This window comes from Thalassophryne amazonica, chromosome 3, assembly GCF_902500255.1.
Source record: "Thalassophryne amazonica chromosome 3, fThaAma1.1, whole genome shotgun sequence".
Lineage (NCBI taxonomy): Eukaryota > Metazoa > Chordata > Actinopteri > Batrachoidiformes > Batrachoididae > Thalassophryne > Thalassophryne amazonica.
In genome coordinates this window covers 28,920,712-28,943,569 of record NC_047105.1, presented here as the reverse complement: position 1 = coordinate 28,943,569, position 22,858 = coordinate 28,920,712, and the positions used below count along the sequence as shown (strand labels likewise).

The following is a 22,858-nucleotide window of genomic DNA, read 5'->3' as shown; positions in this document are numbered from 1 at the left end:
TGAGCTCCAAAGTACAGAAAAAAGAGGATTCATAAGTAAAAATGTTCTGTGGCTGTAACTTTTGCTCTTAATAATTATAAACTGGTCTCACTCAACCGTGTTGATTTGCACTTCAATCATCGTTATTATTTTGGAAAAATGATCCACTAGCACACCAGAAATGGAGCATCCAGTCACTCAAGCAGGACCATCACTCATTTACACTTTACTGTGTTCCTTGTCAAATCTTTACCATATTGTCTATTCACATACACGAACTACCTGTATTTTAATCTTCAAGGTCACTTGAGGTCAAATCCAATGGTTTAATTTGAAAGCTTACACTTGGCTTCCTCTTCATAAATGTTAACAACAATGAAACTCCTCTGATAAATATTTGGAAATTTGCACCCTAGCTACGTATTTGCACTGGGACAAATTTTGTACCTTTTTCCATTCTAAGTTGTCTAAAATTTTATTCTAAAGCTACACGACCTTTCAAATTTCACAAAACTGACAAAATTTAGTTTCTGCTGAAATCTAAGCATTATAATGTCTGTTTATTCTTAAAACCTGTTGGAAAATTACAGCTCATTTTAATCGAGAGAACATATTTACCGGGGGGGGGGGGGGGGGTGTATTCCATAACAAATATTTTATTTTCCATTTAACACCATCTACAGGAGGACATGTGCCCATGCATGCATGAGGATTTGAACCTAATGGAAGTTACCTTTGACCTCGCGTGATGCACTACACGAGGCATGCATGCTAACATCTGTAAGATGTCTGCAAATCTCTTCATCTGGTTACATAAACAGCATTTTTAGATTTAAGTGTTTATTTCTTGCTAACATTCACAAAATATATGAGAAAGATAATAGAGTTATGTAGAAAGAAGCTGTTTCAGAGAGTGTTCTGTCATCTTGGTTTATTTTGTTTGAGCGAGCAGCTAGTCTCCACTCTGATTGGCTGTTGCCATGTGCTTCCCAGCAACCCTTGCACAAGTCAGGGGAAGTCCCCAAATTATCTATTATGTTGCTCTCATAGATTGTACGGGTCACTGCTATAAGTAGTTCAAGGCTGTCTTTTTTGTTTCAAATTTTCCCCTTGAGGGGAACTAATTACTTTTTTCTAGACAATACAAAATTTGATAATATTGGCAATGTCATATTAAAAATCCTCTAGTTATAGAGGTGTCAAAGAAAGCTCTTCTTATAACTTAAATCTTATGAAACCCAAAAACTGTATATTTTAAATGTTTTTTATCTAAGTCTTTTATGTATTTCCTCTAATTGATTATATCTTTTTTAGTAGCTGTAATTGTAATAATTGTAATCTCATGTAATCCAGCTACATGAGAATCAGCATGGCCAAGTTAGACACAGTAGTGACCTCTAAAAGTCATTCCACATCTCCACCGGGGTAAAGCAAGGATGCGTTCTGGCTCCATCACGTTTCCCCATCTTCTTCAGCATGATGCTTCAGCAAGCACTAGACACCAACGACGAAGACAGTGTCTACATCCGGTTTCGCACTGACGGTAGCTTGTTCAATTTGAGGCAATTGCAGGCTCATACCAAGACACTGGAGCAACTGATCCAAGAGCTGCTTTTTGCAGATGACACCACCCTTCTTGCCCATACAGAGGCTGCACTGCAGCGCATTACCTCCTGCTTCGCAGATGCTGCACAACTGTTTGGCCTGTAAATCAGCCTGAAGAAGACAGAAGTCCTGCACCAGCCAGCACCTCAGGAAGAATATCGGCCTCCTCATATCACCATTGGCCAGTCAGAGCTGAAGTCAGTCCTCCAGTTCAGCTATCTAGGGTGTACCATCTCTTCAGATGCCAAGATCGACAAGGAAGTTGAAAACAGATTGGCAAAAGGAAACAGTGTGTCCGGCAGGCTCTACAAGCGAGTGTGGAAAAACAAAGATCTGAAGAAAGGCACAAAGATCACTGTGTATCGCACAGTCGTACTCACCACACTCCTGTAGGGTTCAGAGTCATGGGTCACTTACTGTCATCACATACGAATACTTGAGCGTTTCCATTAGCGCTGTCTACGCTCCATCCTAAACATCCACTGGACCAACTTTGTCACAAACATCGAAGTCCTTGAACAAGTGGGAGCTCCCAGTATTGAGGCAATGCTCATGAAGACACAGCTTTGCCGGGCAGGGCTTGTCTCTCAAATGGAAGACCACCAACTGCCCAAGATCATCCTCTACGGAGAGCTCTCCACCGGACACAGTGACAGAGGAGCACCAAAGAAAAGATTCAAAGACTCCCTCAAGAAATCTCTGTTAGCATGCCACATCAGTCACCAACAGTGGTCAGCCCTTGCTGCCGACCGAGATGCTTCATGTCATACAGTCAACCAGTCACTGTCTTCCTTTGAGAACAATCACAAAACCGCCCTTGAGGAAAAGCGAAACAGAAGGAAAAACCGTGATGCCACAGCACTGTTTGGAGCTAAAACTAACTCTGATCCAGATCTTGGCTCCCTGGCTCCTTATCGTGGGGCTGTGGTATGGAACCTTGGTGTGCTGTTTGACGACTGTTTAAAATTTGAGAAACAAATTGACAGTGTGGTAAGAGCCAGTTTTTTTCCAGCTGAGACTCCTGTCAAAAATATAACCCTTTCTAAGCCAAAAGGACATTGAAAAGGCTATGCATGCTTTTATCAGCTCCCGGATTGACTATTGCAATGCACTTTATGTTGGTATCACTCAAGGCTCTCTAAACCGACTCCAACTGGTCCAGAATGCTGCTGCTCGCCTGTTGACCAACACCAGGAAGCATAGCCACATCACTCCTGTACTTTACTCCCTGCACTGGCTTCCAGTCTGTTTTAGAGTTGATTTTAAACTGTTAACGTTTGTTTTTAAAGCTGTAAATGGCATTGCACCTTCTTATTTATGTGACCTGTTAAAAACACACAACCCTGTCAGAGCACTTCGGTCTGCTGACCAAAACTTTCTGGAGGTTCCCAGGTCCAGGTCCAAACAATGGGGTGACCGTTCTTTTGCAGTAGCAGGTCCTAAGTTGTGGAATGCATTACCTCCTGAACTGGGGTCCATTAATAGCTTGCCTCTGTTTAAAGCTAAGTTAAAAACATACTTGTTCAGGGCAGCTTTTTGCACAAAATTGCTTTGACACTTTTTTGTCTATTTTTATTCTATTTTGGATGCTCTTATTGTGTTTTATTGTGTTTTTCGTACTGTTCTTTTTATTTTATCTCTAGCTGGTGCTATTGGAAAGCACTTTGGTTCAGTGAAAACTGTTGTAAAGTGCTATAGAAATAAAACTTGATTGATTGATTGATTGATTGACATTCCCCTACAACCGTTGTAGTCGAGTCTGTCTGTCGAGGATTGGCCTCATTAGCCACCAGCAAGCCTGCGCCAGACATGGACAGATCTTCGTTCGCGAAGTCAAACCAAGAAGGAGAATAAGTGTGGTTTGAAATAGCTTTAAAAAGAAATTTATCATTATCACTACTATTATTATGAGGGTAAACCTATGGGAAAGTCACTAGTTCTGTTGCTAGGGAGAATTATTTGAGTTACATTTGCTTGTATTTTTGTGATTCTTAATGCAGTTTTTAGGCAGTTGCTTTTTGTGCTTTACTATGGTTTTTGTGTAAATTATGTATTTTTTTATTTTATTTTGCTTGAGTAGTTACTCCAAGTAAACAATAGCTGAAAGAGAGAATGCATAAGAACATTTCTTTCTTTCTTTTTCCAGTCTTTGGTGTTATTTTTTTATTTGGGACTCGGACTCATGTTCAGATCACTTGGACTCAGATCGCAGTAACTCGGCCTCAGCTTGAGTGGATTTGACTACAACAAGCAGCTTATGGTCGAGTTAATAGATTTTACATTCATAGACAAACTTTCATTGATTGTTGCTGATGAATGAAAGTGGTTGTTAGTTACATGACTATGTCGTTAAATGTCAAGCTACAAAAAGTCGAACCTTCAAAGTCTGACGCTCTGGAATGAGAACACTTCAAAACCTCAAACATCGATGTGCATTCAGACACAAAATAACAGAGAATATGGATAAATGATAAAACTATAAAATGTAGAATTTGCATAAATTCTCTAAAAATGCAGAATTACCTTTTAAAGACAACTACACATGTGCTGCAGCTTGCACGTTGCCATGGGCAACTGGAGTGTGGGTTAAAGTTAAATGGGTCATGAGTATGGCAGAGCAGCATGCACAGCTGAGATAATGTGCAACTGTTTGTCACAGATTAACTACAAAGAACCAAAGAAATCTGTGTGATTAACGTACATTCAGTGCTGCACCTGAGGAAGCCAGTGATCCCATCGGATTCTGCACCCAGAAAGGTAAAAAGCAAAATGCTGTACAGTAGCCACAAACTGTAAAACAATGCACGGTTCAGCAAACCACATTAGAAAACACATCACAATTACAAATCAGACAACATATTTCATAAGTGACACAAATCAGTAAAAACATTCAAGCTTCAAAAGATGTTACACAAGCATGAACATGTTGAAAAAGAAATTTTAAAACATTTTAGCAAACCCGAAGAGACATTTCACAAAACACACACAAATCAGAAAAAAACATGAATGAAAATTTTCCAAAATTCAAAAATCATGACAACACATGAGCAAAAACTGCATATCAGAAAATGCATTTTACAACAAAATACAAAAAACTAGAAGCACTGGAAGAGCGCAAACCTCCGCCAAGGCCATAGGGTCACTGACGTCACATGGAATACCCTTTGGCAAAGAGACTTATTCCACGTTGTTTCCTGCATCTACTGTCATGTTTCAGATTCAGTGGTTAACCCTCTGGGGTCCGAGGGCATTTTTTGGACAGGTCACTAGCCTGGCATAAATGTTTTATTTTTGCTGTTAACAGCTCTCCCTGCATCCCACAATCAAGTTTTATGTCTCTTTTTTCAGGACAACCTGTACTTTCAAAATATATATGCTATAGTTGTGTTTTATAAGTGTAATAAAGGTTTACAATCAGAAATAAGAAAGGAAAAGTAAAGCGGAAATAATTTTCCACACACATTTATTCAAAACACACAGCAAACTATAATAAACTAGTAACACATCACTCCTAAAAACAATCTTTTGTGTGTCATGTGAAGTGAATCTGCCCTACGATTGGATTTTGGAAATTTTAAGATAGTAAAGCTTGGTCTCAGCCGTCGTATATGACGGTGTTGGCCCCAAAGGGTTAAACCCTTAGATCTTCAACAAATGTATTTAGAAAGAGAAACTGCATGGACTACACAAGTTTTTTTTTTCTAATAAGTTTATTCAATGAGGAGAAACAAATGTTAAATTATTGTTGTGTCGTAACTTAATTTTTGTTCAGCCTTTGTGACCCGTCTTCATGAAGTTAGATGCAAAAATGTTGAAATTGGCCCTATCCTGCAATGATAAAGAATCCTTACAAAAATTAATGGATCCGGATTGTGTTCCGGATCATTACCAAAATGTAATGACTTCTAAATTAGGCCAAGATACACCCCTGGTAAAAATTTCATTGAAATCTGTTGAGGATTGTTTGAGTAATCCTGCTAACAAACCAACAAACAAACGGACGCGACCAAAAACATAACCTCCTTGGTGGAGGTAATAAATAAAAATGAAAAGCACAAACAAAACCAAAAGGGCATTTACAAAATGCTTGAACAAATCTGAAAACACACTGACATATTGATGAATATGTTTCAGAAAACAAATCACAAGAGATAACATTTCTGACAGGGCAGAAACAAATCAATAAAACATATCAACAAAACCGAAAAGAAACACATTTTAAACAGTAGAAAGCAGCATTTTACATAAAGAAAATCAGAAAACACAAACAATACCAGAAGCACATTCACAAAATATAACAACATATCAGAAAACATATTAACACATTCACAAATACATTTCTCATAATATTAAAAAAATCTGAAAACAGCAACACATTTTAGACAAGACAGGAACAAAACAGCAAAATAATAAAATACTTACTCACAACATGCTTTAAATAATCCAGCAATCCTACATTTGGTAAACCGGTTACACAAACTGAAAACAGTGAAGTGAAAAGTGTAAAGTGAAAACTAAATCCACAAAACAAACAAACAAACAAACAAAAAAAGAATTTTATGAATATATACCAAACCCAAAACACTGAGAAATTTTGAAAACACATTCAGACATCATAAAGATTATATTTAAAAAGATTTTAACAAAAATGAAAACACAAAAAGAATTTTAAAGACATAAAAATAAATCAAGCTACATTTTAGAAAATACATTAAGACTAACGGTGAGCTGAACAGTGTGAGTGAGTTTGTCTGTACTGGATCAGTTTAAAAAACATCAAACACCTGGCATCTGTCCATTTCTACAAACATTGACTTTGGGTCAAATTAGTTTTTACTTGGTGAGACACAAGTGAGAACAGATATAATACTGATGTGGTAATGGAACAGCTACGACACCGCGGCCATGTGGTGCTTGAGTCAGCGAGCAGGTGCATCAGTGCAACTGTAAAAAGTGAAGGACATGCCCATGTACCACCTGACCACACATGGAAGACGGGATGGAGCAGTGGTCTGCATGGATGGTTATCAGTAAGGGCCCACGGCGGTTCCCTAGTGTGGTGGAAGGGATGTTGCCTGGAACCCACACTTGATATGAATTATTATTATTATTTTTGCTGTTATTATTATTATTATTGTTGTTGTTGTTGTTGTTATTGAACCATAAGCCATGTTTTGGCATGGGCATGCGCTCCACTGAGTTTTCTCATTGTTATTCTTTCAGATTGATATTAAAGTCGCCATTATGTCGACACCCTGATGAGAATACGCCGTAGAATTGCTGCTGCCAGCTTCACAAAGTCTTGCTGCCAAATCCACCAGCTTTGGGCCCCACACAGTATTCCAGCGTACTTTCAGGATTAACATGATTTTCACGCCAACTCGTACCCTAGACTTAGACCCTCTGACACTTGTGGCCGTAGATGCTTCGCTCGCTGACTGTGTCTCCATCACTCCTTCAGATTTATTTGTCATCTTCTCTTTGTCAACAGAGTGTGTTTTGAATGGAATTTATTAAACTGCATGTTTTTGAAAATAGGTGAAAAGTGTTAAAATGCTAAAAAGAGATTTCTATTAAAATTTTTAAACTTGGAATTGTGACTTGAATTTGAAGAGTGTGATATCAAAATAAATAAAATATAAATCTAATTCAAATCATACAACCCCAATTCCAATGAATTTGGGACATTAAAAAACAGAATACATTGACTTGAAAATCCTCTTCAACCTATATTCAGTTGAATACACCACAAAGACAAGCTATTTAATGTTCAAACTAATAAATTTTATTGTTTTTGTGCAAATATTTGCTCATTTTGAAATGGATGCCTGCAACATGTTTCAAAAAAGCTGGGACAGCGGTATATTTACCACTGTATTACATCACCTTTCCTTTTAACAACACTCAATAAGCATTTGGGAACTGAGGACACTAATTGTTGAAGCTTTGTAGGTGGAATTCTTTCCCATTCTTGCTTGATGTATGACTTCAGTTGTTCAACAGTCCGGGGTCTCTGTTGTCGTATTTTGCGCTTCATAATGCGTCACACATTTTCAATGGACGGCAGGTCTGGACTACAGGCAGGCCAGTCTAGTACATGGGTTAAAGCAATAAATTTTCATACGACTGAATTTTTTTCCTGGCAAAAATCAATGCCAGCAATTCCCTAAAATGTGGCATAATGGGGGCACACACTCTTTTTGTCCTCAATAAATACAATAAATACATTATACAGTATACAAATCTATTCTAAATAGCCTCTAAGGAGAGAGAGAGACAAAGCATAAAAACAATGCAAAACCTGAACATAAAGGTACATAAACGGGAGGTGGGGAGCGGTGTGTAGTTTTGATTCTGGGGGGTCTGGGGGATCTCCCAGACCCCCCAGAATCAAGAGCAAGTCAAATTTGGTGTATTGCGGTGAACTTTAATGGGTATGAAGCCCTCTGAAACAAAGAAAACTCATTTCAAACTGTGAAGTAAAAACACAGTACTGATTATGGGGGGTCTGGGGGATCTCTCCCAGAAATTTTGAAAACAGCAAGTCAAAATTTGTATATTCTGCTGAATTTTAATGGGTATGAAGCCCTCTGAAAGAAATAAAAATCACTTGAAACTGTGAAGTAAAAATACATTATTGATTATGGGGGGTCTGGGGGTGCTCCCCCAGAAATTTTGTCTTTTGTAGTATTTTGATCGGTTCTAATCCGGTAAATGTGCCAAAAGGATGCTGTGTTGCTGGCTGTACAGTCAATAAAATATAAAATTAGGGCCTAAAGCGATTGACAACATTGTTCTGCTGTGCACAAAGTAACACTATCACCCGTTTTGGAAACGCATGCACACTGAGAAACTCAGAACTGGCTTATTCACATTTAATTGGTACAATGCTCTCACTCATAAAACAAACTTGGTCTGCAACTAATAATTATGTTAGTAATTGATTAATCGGTCGACTATTTTATCGATTAATCATTTTTTGTTTTTGCTTTTTACTTACATGTGAGTTTTTCCATTATTTCAAGTTAGTTATTGTTAAAAGGCCTTTATCACGCAACATCAACGTTTGAGCTTGTAACAAAGTTATGTTATATTCTCGTCAAAAACATACCTGGAGTAGTGTTTTGTTTTATTTTGCACATACATACATCACTGACACACCAGAAAGAGATTTCCATCAGGTTTAACCCAATTATGAGCATTTTTAGATGCCTACAGAAAGTATCTCAACCCCTGACAACATATTACAGCAAGAGTCCACAAAAGTATTTTAAAGGCCTGACTAAAGTGTAATATGTGATCTTTAATAAGATATTTTCATGAAAAAAGACACAAATGTTCCGTTTACTGCACTTTATTTTTTTTTCTTGTGTAAAAACACAGCTTAGATGTGGTTTAACCGAAACAACTCACTCATCACTCATTTTCAACCACTTTTCTGGGTTCTGGGCTCGGGGGCAACAGCTCCAGCAGGGGACCCCAGACATCCCTTTCCTGTGCCACATTGACAACCTCTGACTGGGCGATCCCGAGGTGTTCTCAGGCCAGTGTGGACAGATAATCTTTCCACCTAGACCTGGGTCTTCCCCAGGGTCTCCTCCCAGATGGACGTGCTTGGAACACCTCCCTTGGGAGGTGCCCAGGAGGCATCCTTACCAGATGCCTGAACCACCTCAGCTGGCTCCTTTCAAAGTGAAGGAGCAGCGAACTCTACTCCGAGCTCCCCACAGATGACCAACACACATTGTCATTAATCGTAAATAAAACAGGGATGAAGTGGAGGTGTAAGAGTCACTAGGTATTCACAGGAAACACTTATTTATTTCTATATTTATGTTCATTGTTAGTTGGTTTTATATCTTCTGTTATGTTTTATCAGGTTCTTTTTTCTGTTTCTCTAAAGCTGCATTGTAGCATTATTAGTTATTATTACTATTACTGTTGTTGTTGCTATTATTATTATTAATATATAAATAAAATTAAATGTAACAAATATTACAATTTGTAATACATTTGTCTATTATGAAAACAAATGCTGAGCCTTTAATTATTATACAGAAAACAAGTGCACACAAACGTGTTGAGATGCCAACAGCTTAATGCTAACTTTAACATTGAAAATGCCATAGACATGCTAACACGTTAGCATCGGTCCCGTTTTTAGTTATAAAATACATCTATCAACTGTTTCAGAAGACCATAACAGGTCGGTTTAACATAAGTAAGGTAAATATTACTCACAGACATATGCTCTTTAGGGTTTTAGCAGGGAAAAAGTAAGATAATGTGAAATAAAACAAAGAACCAACAAAGAACTGGTTTGTACCAACTTCATTGGTACAAAGCAAAGCCACACCCTGCTCTACTTAGGGAAGGTCGGCAAATGTCCCCACGAAGACAGGGAGGAGAAGCACCGTGGCTCATGGCAAGCAGTAAACAGAGCGGAGAGAAGTGAAAATTCACACAGTCCCTTCCTCTGCGGTGTGGCGCCATCCACGCTGACATTGCTGCTGCTTTGATTAGCGTAGAATGGGATGATGCTTTGACAGTGAGAGTATCATATTTCAGCCCCAAAACACACATGACACCACGTGCGTGCGAATATGTGTGGTTAAATTTTCCAAGTGATAGAAATCCATCGTGGTGACAGAGAACTTTAACCCATGGTCTAGTACCCGCATTCTTACTACGAAGTCACGCTGTTGTAACACGTGCAGAATGTGGCTTGGCTTTGTCTTTCTGAAATAAGCAGGGACGTCCCTGAAAAAGACGTTGCTTAGATGGCAGCAGGTGTTGCTCCAAAACCTGGATGTACCTTTCAGCATTGATGGTGCCATCACAGATGTGTAACTTGCCAATGTCATGGGCACTAACACACCCCCATACCATCACAGATGCTGGCTTTTGACCTTTGCGCTGGTAACAATCTGGATGGTTTTTTTTTTCCTCTTTTGTGTTGAGGACACGACGTCCATGTTTTCCAAAAACACTTTGAAATGTGGACTCATCAGACCACAGCACACTTTTCCACTTTGCGACTGTCCATTTCAAATGAGCTCAGCCCAGAGAAGGCGGCGGCGTTTCTGGATGTTGTTGATGTATGGCTTTTGCTTTGCATGGTAGATTTTTAACTTGCACTTGTAGATGTAGTGACGAACTGTGTTAACTGACAATGGTTTTCTGAAGTGTTCCTGAGCACATGCGGTAAGATCCTTTACACGATGTCGGTTTTTAATGCAGTGCCGCCTGAGGGATCGAAGGTCACGGGCATTCAATATTGGTTTTCGGCCTTGCCGCTTACGTGTAGAAAGTTCTCCAGATTCTCTGAATCTTCTGATTATATTATTGACTGTAGATGGTGGAATCCCTTAATTCCTTGCAATTGAATGTTGAGAAACATTATTCTTAAACTGCTTATTCTTAAACATTTTTTTTCACACAGTTGCTCGCCCCATCTTTGCTTGTGAACAGGTGTGCCTTTTGGGGATGCTCCTTTTATACCCAATCATGACACTCACAATTAGTGTCCTCAGTTCCCAAACACTTATTGAGTGCTGTTAGAAGGAAAGGTGATGTAACACAGTGGTAAACATACCACTGTCCCAGCTTCTTTGAAACGTGTTGCAGGCATCCATTTCAAAATGAGCAAATATTTGCACAAAAACAAAAAAGTTTATCAGTTTGAACATTAAATATCTTGTCTTTGTGGTATATTCAATTGAATATAGGTCGCTTTGAGCGTCTGATGCAGATGGAAAAGCGCTACATAAATGCAGTCCATTTACCATTTGAAGAGGATTTGCATATCATTCTATTCAGTTTTTATTTACATTTCACACAACATCCCAACTTCATTGGAATTGGGGTTGTATATATATATATATATATATATATATATATATATATATATATATATATATATTGTCTATTGCCTATCTCGACTTTCAATGCTTACCAGTCCAGTAAGTATCAGTGAAATTGTGGAGAGCTGGACATGTCCAAACTTGTCCTCTGACACACCGAAATGGAGGTGTTGCTTTGTCTCGCTTCCAAAGTGAATCGGTCGTGACGCGCGAAGCCTCCGCGCGGCTTTCCATGACAAAATCTCTTGTTAAAAGTGAAATCTGCCGGAAAATGGCTGATGTCCAGCTCTTGTGATAACCAGAGAAAGAGCACATGACGGTCTCATATCCACAGAGCCATCCGTTTAGAAATGGTCCGGTGGCTTGTGCCGCGTCGTCTCAGCTCGGAGCGTGGTGCACCGAGCGTCCTTAAAGGGGTCCTTAAAGCTGTACTAACAGACCTTATTCTCTGTGAAGCCCGTAAAATGTTCACCGAAAGCCAGATAAATTTTTCGAATGGTTTCCAGGTGCCAGTCTCTAACAGCTTCTGAAAAAATTCTGATGGAAAAAAAGTCATTTTCATTCATTCATTCATTCACCACTCCTTCCCAAGGCGTGCTCACAGGCGAATGACGTCACCGACAGGCGTGGAAAAACTCACGCATGCGCACGAGGGTTCAAGCATGTCTGACGTAAAAACATATGAATGAAATCCATATAGTTTTTGAAAAAAATAAAAAGAACCGTTACTTTATTGACAGACCTCGTATAATTCAAATTCTTTGTTAAATAATTGGAAGATTGGCTTTTTATTGGAGAATTTACAGTACATTTATGGATATAGAATTTTCCAAGAATAAGAATCAAGCTCATGACAAATGCTTTTTCATGATTTACATTATATTTAAACACACCAAATATAATATGTTTGTATTTCAAATGGAAATCTCCATGTATTTTATTGCACAAAAATCTAGCACAATCTCTACACAAACGTTTTTGTGTAGGTGCAGGACCAAAATAAGTGGGGAACCGTTTCAGGCTGATCAGAACAAAACGAACAGTTAATGTCAATATCCTTTTTGAATTTAAGCATAAAATGTTTCAGAGGATAAGTTTTATGGAGAATTTTAAAGGAGATCTCTTTGATTTTATTTGTAACCAAATATGTTTGGGGGACTAACCAGATCTTTTCCCATGGAAGGTCAACAACAAATGTATTCCAGTATGAAATTACCATAGCCTTTGTTGCCATAGCTATCTGAAGTAACACACGTATTGCTCTCTTGTCATTCCTGCGAGATACAAAGCACATTTTCCCACAAGTAAGTTTTGCATGGATTGACATGGCTGCAGGAGAGACATTTCTGCATAACATCATCACTCCAGCTGGGATAGCTTTAGTAACCTCATTAAAATCCTTTAAGGAGACAGAAAATGAAAATTTTCTAATGAATTCTTGATGACTCAATAAGTGTCCATTGGCAGTGATTAGCTGTGAAACTGAAAAGATATTTCTGTCAAAGCAATTTTGTAGAAATAAACTTTTTTTCTGTTATGCAGAATATCTCCATTATTCCAGATATAATAATAGTGAGAAGAGAAATTGTGTTTGTAGACCAGTTTCCATGACAACAATGCTTGTTTATGGTATTCTGACAATTTCAGGGGTATTTTGTTTATTTGGTAGTTGCAGACTAGCAGGAAGGGGAGTCCACCAATTTGACTGAAGACATATTGAGGTATAAAATTCCATAAAGATGAATCATTTTTGAGAAAGTATTTTAACCAAGTGATTTTAAATGCAGAATTTAAGGTGGAGAACTCTAAAAAGTTAAGACCCCTATTCTTATAGGTATTAATAACAACAGATTTACGAATGTATAATGTGTATGTTTGTTCCATAAAAAAATTAAAAAGCATTTGATCAATTGTTTTTAATGTTTTAGAGTCCAAGTGAAGAAGCAGCATAGACTAATCTGGAGATTCCTTCAGCTTTGGATAGAAGGGCTCGACCGTTTAAAGACAGGTCTCTTTGCAGCCAGAGATTAAACTTTTTTGTGCTTTCCTAATTCTCGGTTCAGTGTTTAGACAGCATCTCTCTTGCTGATTTTTTGTTATGACCACACACAAATAATTGACCTTCCTATTTACTTGTATGTTATCAATAGACATCTCTCACAACGTTTTAAGGAAAATAACTCACATTTATTTAGGTTGAGGTGTAAACCTGATGCATTTGAAAAGGTGTCTATCAGACTGATTGCAGGCTTAACCTGCAATGTGTTTTTCAAAAAAATGGCTGTATCATCTGCCAATTGACTTAAAATGTTTCTCTCTGCAATAGAGATGCCTTCCAACCTACCAGATTTTATATGGTGACAAAACATTTGAGCTGTAATTAAGAATAAATAAACTGACACTGGACACCCTTGTCTGACCCCTCTTTCCAAGTTAAATCTCTGTGTTGTCCCGTCACTTAGCTTTACTGAACTGTTACCTCTAACGTAAAGCATTTTCAAAGCATCACGAAAGTAAGGCCCAAAACCAAACCTATGAAGACTGTGATAGATAAATGGATGTTCAACTGTATCGAAGGCTTTGAAAAAGTGCAATAATAAAATAAAGCTATCTTCTTTAATTAAAAAAGCGTAGTCTGTAAGATCGAGGATTAATCCGATGTTATTAAAAATATCACATGTCTATTTCTCATGATTTTCATCAATAATTGAGTCAAGGACCTTTTTAATTCTTTGAGCGTGTGTGTGTGTGTGTGTGTGTGTGTGTGTGTGTGTGTGTGTGTGTGTGTGTGTGTGTGTGTGTGTGTGTGTGTGTGTGTGTAATAGTTGCTGAGAGCAGCCTGAAGACTCAGTGATATCTGCGGGTTTACGGGAGGTGACGGACTTTCTAATTAAATCCATGCTGAGTTGTTGTACAAGCTTGGAAATTAACACAATGACCTCAGGAGTGTGTGTGTGTGTGTGTGTGTGTGTGTGTGTGTGTGTGTGTGTGTGTGTGTGTGTGTGTGTGTGTGTGTGTGTGTGTGTGAGAGAGAGAGATTGGGTGACTTGTTCCAACACGTGTGACCTGTGTTTGTTTGCGTCTTGTGGCTCTGAAGCCGACACAAACAAAATACACAATTATTGGATGAAACACTGTGGATAAATGATTTTCACCCCTTTTCCTAAAACAAAGTGGAACGTGACTTAATTCTCACAGTGTACAGAGTAATTAGGAGGGCACTCAGACAGCAGATATACTACACCCTATATACTACAGCTATACTAATGCCAAAGTGACAACAAAAAAGGCAAAAAAAAAAAAAGTAGACCAATCTCAACTACACTCAATTTATTTTTAACTGAGGTTACAAATTCTGCAGTTTTCATTCTATATTTTTGTAATTTGAAATCATTCAAGCCAGGAGGGGTCACTGTTGAGATCCAGTACATCGCTACAGTAGATATCATGGTATTTCTTCCCGTACATAAACAATGTCACTTGTTTCAGTGCTGTGTAGATCCTGCCGTCGGAAGCACAAATAACAGTAGCGTAGGGGGCCTGAGGCATGAGGCTTTTGGATTTTTATGCCCCAGAACTCTCTGTAGTGGAGCAGGAAATGGAAAAAAAAATGCAACTGGTGGTAGAAGCACCAAATTTGGCAAGGTGGTTCTCATGGTATTACTTATCATATTGGCCACTGATTGGCCAAGATGATGTCCACTTTCTAAAATGTGCTACTGAAAATTACTTCACTTCATCTTCTTCAACTGCTTACTCCAGTTAAGGGTTAAGGAAGGGGGGGGGGGAGTCTTTCGCAGCAGTCATAGGGTGTTGACGTGGGGTTCACCCTGGACAGGATGCCAGTCTGTTGTAGGGCCACATACAGACAAACAAACACCCACACGTACACCTACTGACAATTTACAGTTTCCAGTCCACCTAACCTGCGATGTGGGAGGAAGCCGGAGCACCCACAGGAATCCCCCACAAACACAGGGAAAAGATGCAAACTCCACACAGAAATGCCACAGGTGGGACTCGATCCCGTGACCTTCTTCCTGCAAAAACCATGCTAACCAGTAATCCACTGTGCTGCCAACCAAAAATAACTTTTGCACAGAAATGCCGATCATAATGGATCTGTTTTATCGTATCTACCATATTTTTTTTAAAGTATAAGTCGCACCTGTTCAAAAAATGCTTCTTGAAGAGGAAACCCCATATATAAATTGCACCAGAATATAAGTCACAGTCGAATAGAGTTTTTCCCAATTGTTAAAACACATTTCTTGAAACCTCCATACATTTTGTCAAAACCTTAAACAGAAATCCAAAAATTCAATCAACATTCACAAAACCCCAGACTCTTCTATCAAAACCAAATTATCACTTCAAAATTAGTTATCCTGTGATCAAAACCAAATACTGTGTTCAGATTATACACACAGCAAGCAAAAATATAGCTACCAAAGAGCATTCCTTAGGCAGTACATAAAATAACTTAGGACACAGCATCCAGGGCATGTTGGTAACTGGAAATGTTGACTGGAAATGTATTCAGTATACAATGTAGTTGAATGTGGTGAGTTTATCTCTAACTTGGCAACCTGTGCAGATAACATTCTAATTCTTGGTGACTTCAACATTCATATAAATAAGCCTTCTGACCCCCTCTGCATATCATTTATGGGCATTATGAATGTATTAGGATTCCAGCAATGCATTCAGGGACACACATTAATGGAAATACCCTGCAAAGGTGACCTGTGGCACACGCTCACACTTAGTGGCTCATTCAGTCATTATGAACACACACACAGCTGAGTGATAATTTCAGCACGCACACGCATGTGAGGTCAGTTGCGCTGGGAAGTGGAGGACAAGCACAGATGTGAATGCATGAGTGAGTGAGTGACCACACCATGCCTGCTTTCACACATATGAAATGAGTGTTGTGTGTGTAGGGGGGGGGGGGGGGGGGTGTTTTGGCTCCAGCTGAGCCGTTCCCCTGGCGGTTGGTCGGGCTGCCCCAGTGGCCCTGGTGGGTGCCCTTCCTGGCCCCTGGGCCCTTCTACTGTCCTTTTTCTCCTTGTTTCTCCTGGGGCCTTGCATCCTGGACCCCTTTCCATCGTGTTTCATGCAATCACCCGTATGGCTCCTGACATGCCGCAGTGGTCCACATCATATGGTAAGGCTCTGTGCTTCTGTCTTGGCCCAACACACCAGCCACAGTAGTGATCGGATATTTAGCTGTGATCTGGGTCTCTGTGTGTGGAAGGTTAGGTGTTAGTGGCCATCAACACAAGTCAGTTTTGGGTGGTCTCAAGGGGCTCAAGATTCTGGTCTCCTAGATTAGGGTATGGATCGTCACTAACTAGAGAACAGACTATTGCTGTCACTGCTTGTTCATGTGTGGTTGTTTGTCCTGGTATGTTGTATTGTTGGGGTTTCATCTCCTTGGTGTCTCACATTTTTCATCACCTCACAGTTATTACTGTCACCACCTGTCTTTCATTCTTGTCTGTTTTCATGTTGTTTTGGTGATAAAAGAAAAAAATATGGCGTAGGTCTGGTCCATAAGTGGGTTGTACTCCAGTGTTCAATACCGCCAGGGACTGTACAAAGGAAGGAACACAGCGCTTCCTCCCACTCCAGTCCCATGTTTGCCCATTTGGACATCCGGCAGTCTTCTGCACCTTTTATGGCCATCTGATGGCAGTCGGTGTCATCGACCTGTTGTCTGCATAAGCGTTGGATGTGATCGTGCAGGTGTGGGTGAGATAGTCTGCCGCGTTCCAACACTGCTGACCACGCCTCTTTCCCTCCCAGCTGCATCCGATTATGGCAATATTTGCCGTTTCATTCTGGTTCCTGCACATTCTTGCTGTGTGTGACGAGGGCTTTAATCAATCAAATAGGAGCATTACTCTTTTGATATGTCTTTTTCAGACTTCAGACTTCAGTCAACTTTATTGATCCCTAAAAGGGCAATTACGTTTACACTCTAATTACCTCAGACAAGGTACAAAGACCACTTTAACATATTAATGTTAAAGTGGTCAATCAACCAGATACATTAAGTAATATCATGTAGATCATCCAGCCCAGTCTATTTTTTTTTCATGCTTCCGTCACGAAATGAGTAACATTTTTGTGACAGGGGATTTTTTTAACTCACTATTCCTAACCCTACTCCTACCCCTGACCCTAACCTTAACCATAACCTAATCTTACTCTTTCCCCCCACCCTAACCATAACCACCCCGACCCCCCCACTTCACTTTTAATTTCGTGCAGCCGTCACGGAATGAATTAGAATGAATTTGTGCTGCCGTGATGAAAACGAGGCGCTTTTCGTCACAATATCACGAACCAATAGATTAATGTATATTTTGTGCTGCTGAATCATGACTTGCCATGAGACTGGGTTGAGATCATCTTGCAAAATTTGGTGCTAGTATCATCAATTGGTAATTTTGCTGTAAAATCTGTTATCTGCTCTTGGACTGCTTTATTTTAAATTTTTTTTGTTGTTGTTCTTTGCCTTTTGATGCAACTTGGGCAGGAAGGATGTTGAAGGGAAAAACAGCATTTTTGATCTTACTGGATCTGAAATGTTCAAATTTTTACATCACTGCCTTTTTGATCTCTTTCTCTTCATTGTTCTGTTTTCACGTCACTTCTCTGCTCTGAGAAAACTCCAGCTGGCTCTGTGATCGACTCGCCCACCTGTGGTGAGCTCCTTATTAAGCCACATGCTGTGATGATGATCACACGCCAGGTCTTGGCTCGCCTCGGCTCCCTGGGGATCTCCATGGCTCTCTCACACAGACGTGTACACGTGAACACGCATAGCGCTGGAGCGCTTATCCCGCTACGCTGTGATGGCGAAGCTTAACCAATGAACTGCTTAACTTGGTTATGCTGTTCCATCTAGGATTGCGCTCAGAATTCCTGCTGGTCAGGGAATTTGTGGACTATGACTCTGGTGAATGAATAGATAAATGAATGAAAAAAGTGTCCATCCTCTACAGGACATTCAAACAATAACTCAAACAAAACAATAAATGCAATCAAACATCTGGCGAGATTTGATGCACCAGATTCATCGTGAAAAAACCCAGCATTGTTTGGTTTATGTAACATCCCACAGATGCTGGAGGTTTAGTGGCTGCTGGATTGATTTTGGATAATCTGCAGCTGTGCCCATCAGTTAGAGACAGACAGTTTCTGCACATAACTCACTTAATAAGAGAAATAGAACTATTTTCTGCTTGTTTGACAGGAATTATGCTCTAAAACTCAAAGAAAATCATCACAGTTCCACACAAACAAGAAGAAACTATTTTGTTACAGAAGGAATAAAATGCTCAACACAGAGATTTACTACGTTGGTTTTGTAAAAACCCCCCTAAGTGAAAAAACCTGTACTATTATTTATTATACCCGGTTCTTATTGTAATAGTGTCCCTTTCAAAGTACAAAGTCAAACTATTTCTCAATTTAAATTTGTTCAAAGTGACATTGAAAAACAGGTCTGGATTCTGAAGAACTTCTCTCTCGCAGGAGATCAATCTGTTCAGAACCCTGAACAAAGTACAATTTCAGTTTATTTAAATTTCAATTTATTTTCATTTATATAGCACCAAATCACAACAGAGTTGACTCAAGGCGCTTCACACAAGTAAGGTCTAACCTTACCAACCCCCAGAGCAACCGTTAATAAGGAAAAACTCCCTCTGAGGAAGAAACCTCAAGCAGACCAGACTCAAAGGAGTGACCCTCTGCTTGGGCCATGCTACAGACATAAATTACAGAAACAATTCACAAAATGAAAACACAGGAAATGCTATTGGTGCACAGGACAGGGGGGTCTCCAGCACAAATACCATACCCATCTCTGGATGGAGAAAAAAACAGAATCAGGCATCAGAAAGACAAGAAATACAGTAGAATTTGTCAGCATTAAATAACAAGAAAAACAGGAAATACTAAGGTGATCGCCACTAGCCCTAAGCTTCACTAAAAGACCCAGAATTTAGGTAAAGTTGAGGCGGCGGCACGCTCCGTTTCCTAATAAAATGAATTAAAACAGTAAAAAGCGTGGAACTATACTATACCAGTATGCTAGACATACAAAAGGGAAAATAAGTGCGTCTTAAGTCCTGAACTTCTCCACAGAATCTGACTGTTTTATTGACACGGGGAGATCATTCCACAGAACAGGTGCACGATAAGAGAAAGCTCTATGACCCGCAGACTTTTTATTCACCCTAGGGACACAAAGTAGTCCTGTAGCCTGAGAACGCGAAGCGTGGGCTGGTACGTAAAGTTTAATTAGGTCAGCTAGGTAGGGAGGTGCCAGTCCATCAACAATTTTATAGACTAGGAGCAGAACCTTAAAATCTGATCTCACTGGGACAGGGAAGCCAGTGAAGCGATGCCAAAATGGCTGTAATGTGGTCAAACTTTCTGCCATAGTGGTGCCCAAATCCATTGCAAGCAGAAGATCATTCACCACTTTAGTGAGAGCCGTCTCTGTGGAATGATATTTTTTCTAAAAGCAGACTGCAGTGGCTCAAAGAGATTATTCTCAGTAAGATAGTCCACGAGCTGCCATGACACCACTTTTTCCAGAATTTTAGAGCAAAATGATAGATTTGATATTGGCCGATTGTTTTTCAATACACTAGGGTCAAGATTAGGTTTCTTAAGTAATGGTTTAATCACTGCAGATTTGAAACATTTAGGAACAGATCCAGAGGTTAAAGAAAGATTAATCATTTCCAGCCCAGTCGGCCCAAGAGTGGGCCACAGGTCCTTAAACAGTTTTGTTGGTATAGGATCAAATAAACAGGTTGTGCTTTTTGTTGATGTTATGAGTTTCATCAGCATGGCTAGAGAGATACTCTCAAATTCTGTAAATCTAGGTAATGATGTGGTGATGGCGCCCACCTCAATAGCATGGTGTAGTGGCTGGGTTGAGGCATGCTGGGATATGTTTAACCTAATGGCTTCTAATTTCTTCTCAAAGTAATTCAGGAAATCCTGTGCTGTAAAAGGAGAGTGAACTACAGGTGGCTGTCCATGAATAAGTGTTGCCATCGTGTCGAACAAGAACTTTGAGTTATGCTTGTTTTTGTTGATCAAATCAGAGTAATAGGTCCGCTTTGTAGCCAATAATGCATGCTTATAGTCTAAGGGCCCTGTCCCACTGGGGAGAGGATTAATTGCGCATGAATTGAGTATACAAATTACGGGCATTCGTTGTCGTCCGCAACAAAAATGGCCAAAAATGACAACTGTCCCAGTATGAATTACAGATATATTAATAATATATAGCGCATATACGAGGTCTATTAGAAAAGAAACCGACCTTTTTATTTTTTTCAAAAACTATATGGATTTGAATCACGTGCGATTACATCAGACAAGCTTGAACCCTTGTGCGCATGCGTGAGTTTTTTCACGCCTCTCGGCGTTATCAACGCAGGCCAACAGGTTATCAACACCTCCGTGTTAATAACCATTCGTAAAATTCAGGCGGCTTTCGATGGTTTTCAGTCGAGTGAGTATCCGAGAAATTGTTTAACAGCTGGGCATGTTCAAACTTGTCCCGTAAGGCTTCCAACGGAGGTGTTTCTCTGTGGCACCAGGCCATGAGTGGCTGGGTGCCGACGCGCAAATCCGTCCGCACGTCTTTCATTACAAAATCTCCTTTAACAGTGGAATGTCAGGATAAACTGCTGATACCGATCTCTTCTGAAACTTCTCTGTTCTCTCACGACGTCCTGGGTCAACATAGGCTTAAATTTGGAAGTTTTCAGCTTGAAACAGGCTGACGACGGCAGCTCGGAGCGCGGCGCGCCGTCCGGCTCCGTGGGTTGTCCTTAAAGCGACAGTAACACTACATAATCTCTCATTAGCCGTTAAAATTTTCACCGAAAACCAGCTGAATTTCTCGAAAGGTGTCCACTCGGATGTGCCTTACAGTTTCTGAAGAAATGTTGTTCAAGCAAAGCGGCAGTCTCTCAGCAAGTTTTCAGACAAAGGAATTCCGACGGGAGGGGTGGACCAGTGCTCACTCAAAGCCTGCCCACAGGCGAATGACGCAACCGACAGGCGTGAAAAAACTCTCGCATGCCCACGAGGGTTCAAGCTTGTCTGATGTAATCGCACGTGATTCAAATCCATATAGTTTTTGAAAAAAATAATAAGGTCGGATACTTTTCTAATAGACCTCGTATGATGAACAATCACGGTTATATAACGCATGTAGTGAGGAAACTGATCTGACACACTGACATTATCACAGCAGTATTACGGGTGTATTATGAATACATCGCGCACATGTTGCACGTGCACAGCATCTGTATTGCGGTCAAAAAAGAAGCGCACTCAGGCCGTCGGCATCACTATTCACACCAACAATACAGCCTCTGGACCATTTGCTGGACTTGGACAAGTTGATCACAGAGTTAATGTTCATTTTGTCATGCGAGGGTTAACTGTTCATGAGTTTGGGGAGCGGGAGGTTGAAGCCGCTCGGGTATGAGACAGTGTTTTTTTTTTTTTTTTTTGAGTGAGCTGTGGCTAAAACAGCAACTCTTCCTTTTGTTGGTGTTAAATAAAAGTCCTGGATTGCAGCAGCTACGTCTTTGTGGATCTACACAGCCGGACAGGCACTGACTGCCAGGTATGTCTCTTTCTGCCACACTTTGGGTTTACTTGACATCTTTGTTATGCATTCACAGATTGTCCGCAAATCAGCTGCAAAGCAGATGTAATAAAAGCGCTTTATTCGTGGCCAGTTTATCTGCATTCGCTACAACATATTTTATTTTGTGATGTGGACATGATGGGCACGCAATATATATGTTTTACATACTGTCCCAGTCCGCTGTCAAGCCGCAAATCCCCGTCAGTTGCGGATATCAGCGGTTAACGGCAGATATACAGTGCATAGAGTGAGTACGTATTGTGTATGAATTGAGTACGAGGTCGATTAGAAAAGTATCCGACCTTATTATTTTTTTCAAAATCCATATGGATTTGAATCACGTGTGATTGCGTTAGACAAGCTTGAACCCTTGTGCGCATGCGTGAGTTTTTCCACGCCTGTCGGTTGCGTCATTCGCCTGTGAGCAGGCTTTGAGTGAAGAGTGGTGCAGCCCCTCGTCGGATTTTCATTGTCAGGAAATGGCGGAATGATTTGGGCTTTTTTTTCCATCAGAATTTTTTCAGAAACTGTTAGAGACTGGCAGCTGGAAACCATTAGAAAAATTTATCTGGCTTTCGGTGAAAATGTTACGGGCTTGGTAGAGAATAAGGAGTGTTACTGTCACATTAAGGACGGCCCCCAGCGGCTGTGGGGCGCACCGCGCTCCGAAGCCGCCATCGACAGGATGAATGACCATTTCATTTCTAAA

General features: G+C 40.0%; 1 long non-coding RNA gene across 1 annotated transcript; it reads right to left on the bottom strand.

Annotated features, from left to right (window-relative positions):
* Nucleotides 1–474: 474 nt before the first annotated feature.
* Nucleotides 475–22,520, bottom strand: LOC117506464. The gene is made up of 3 exons (XR_004559479.1): nucleotides 22,491–22,520; nucleotides 19,899–19,901; nucleotides 475–544 (listed from the first exon to the last, which is right to left on the bottom strand). It is a non-coding gene; the product is annotated as an uncharacterized LOC117506464 (long non-coding RNA).
* Nucleotides 22,521–22,858: the final 338 nt, after the last annotated feature.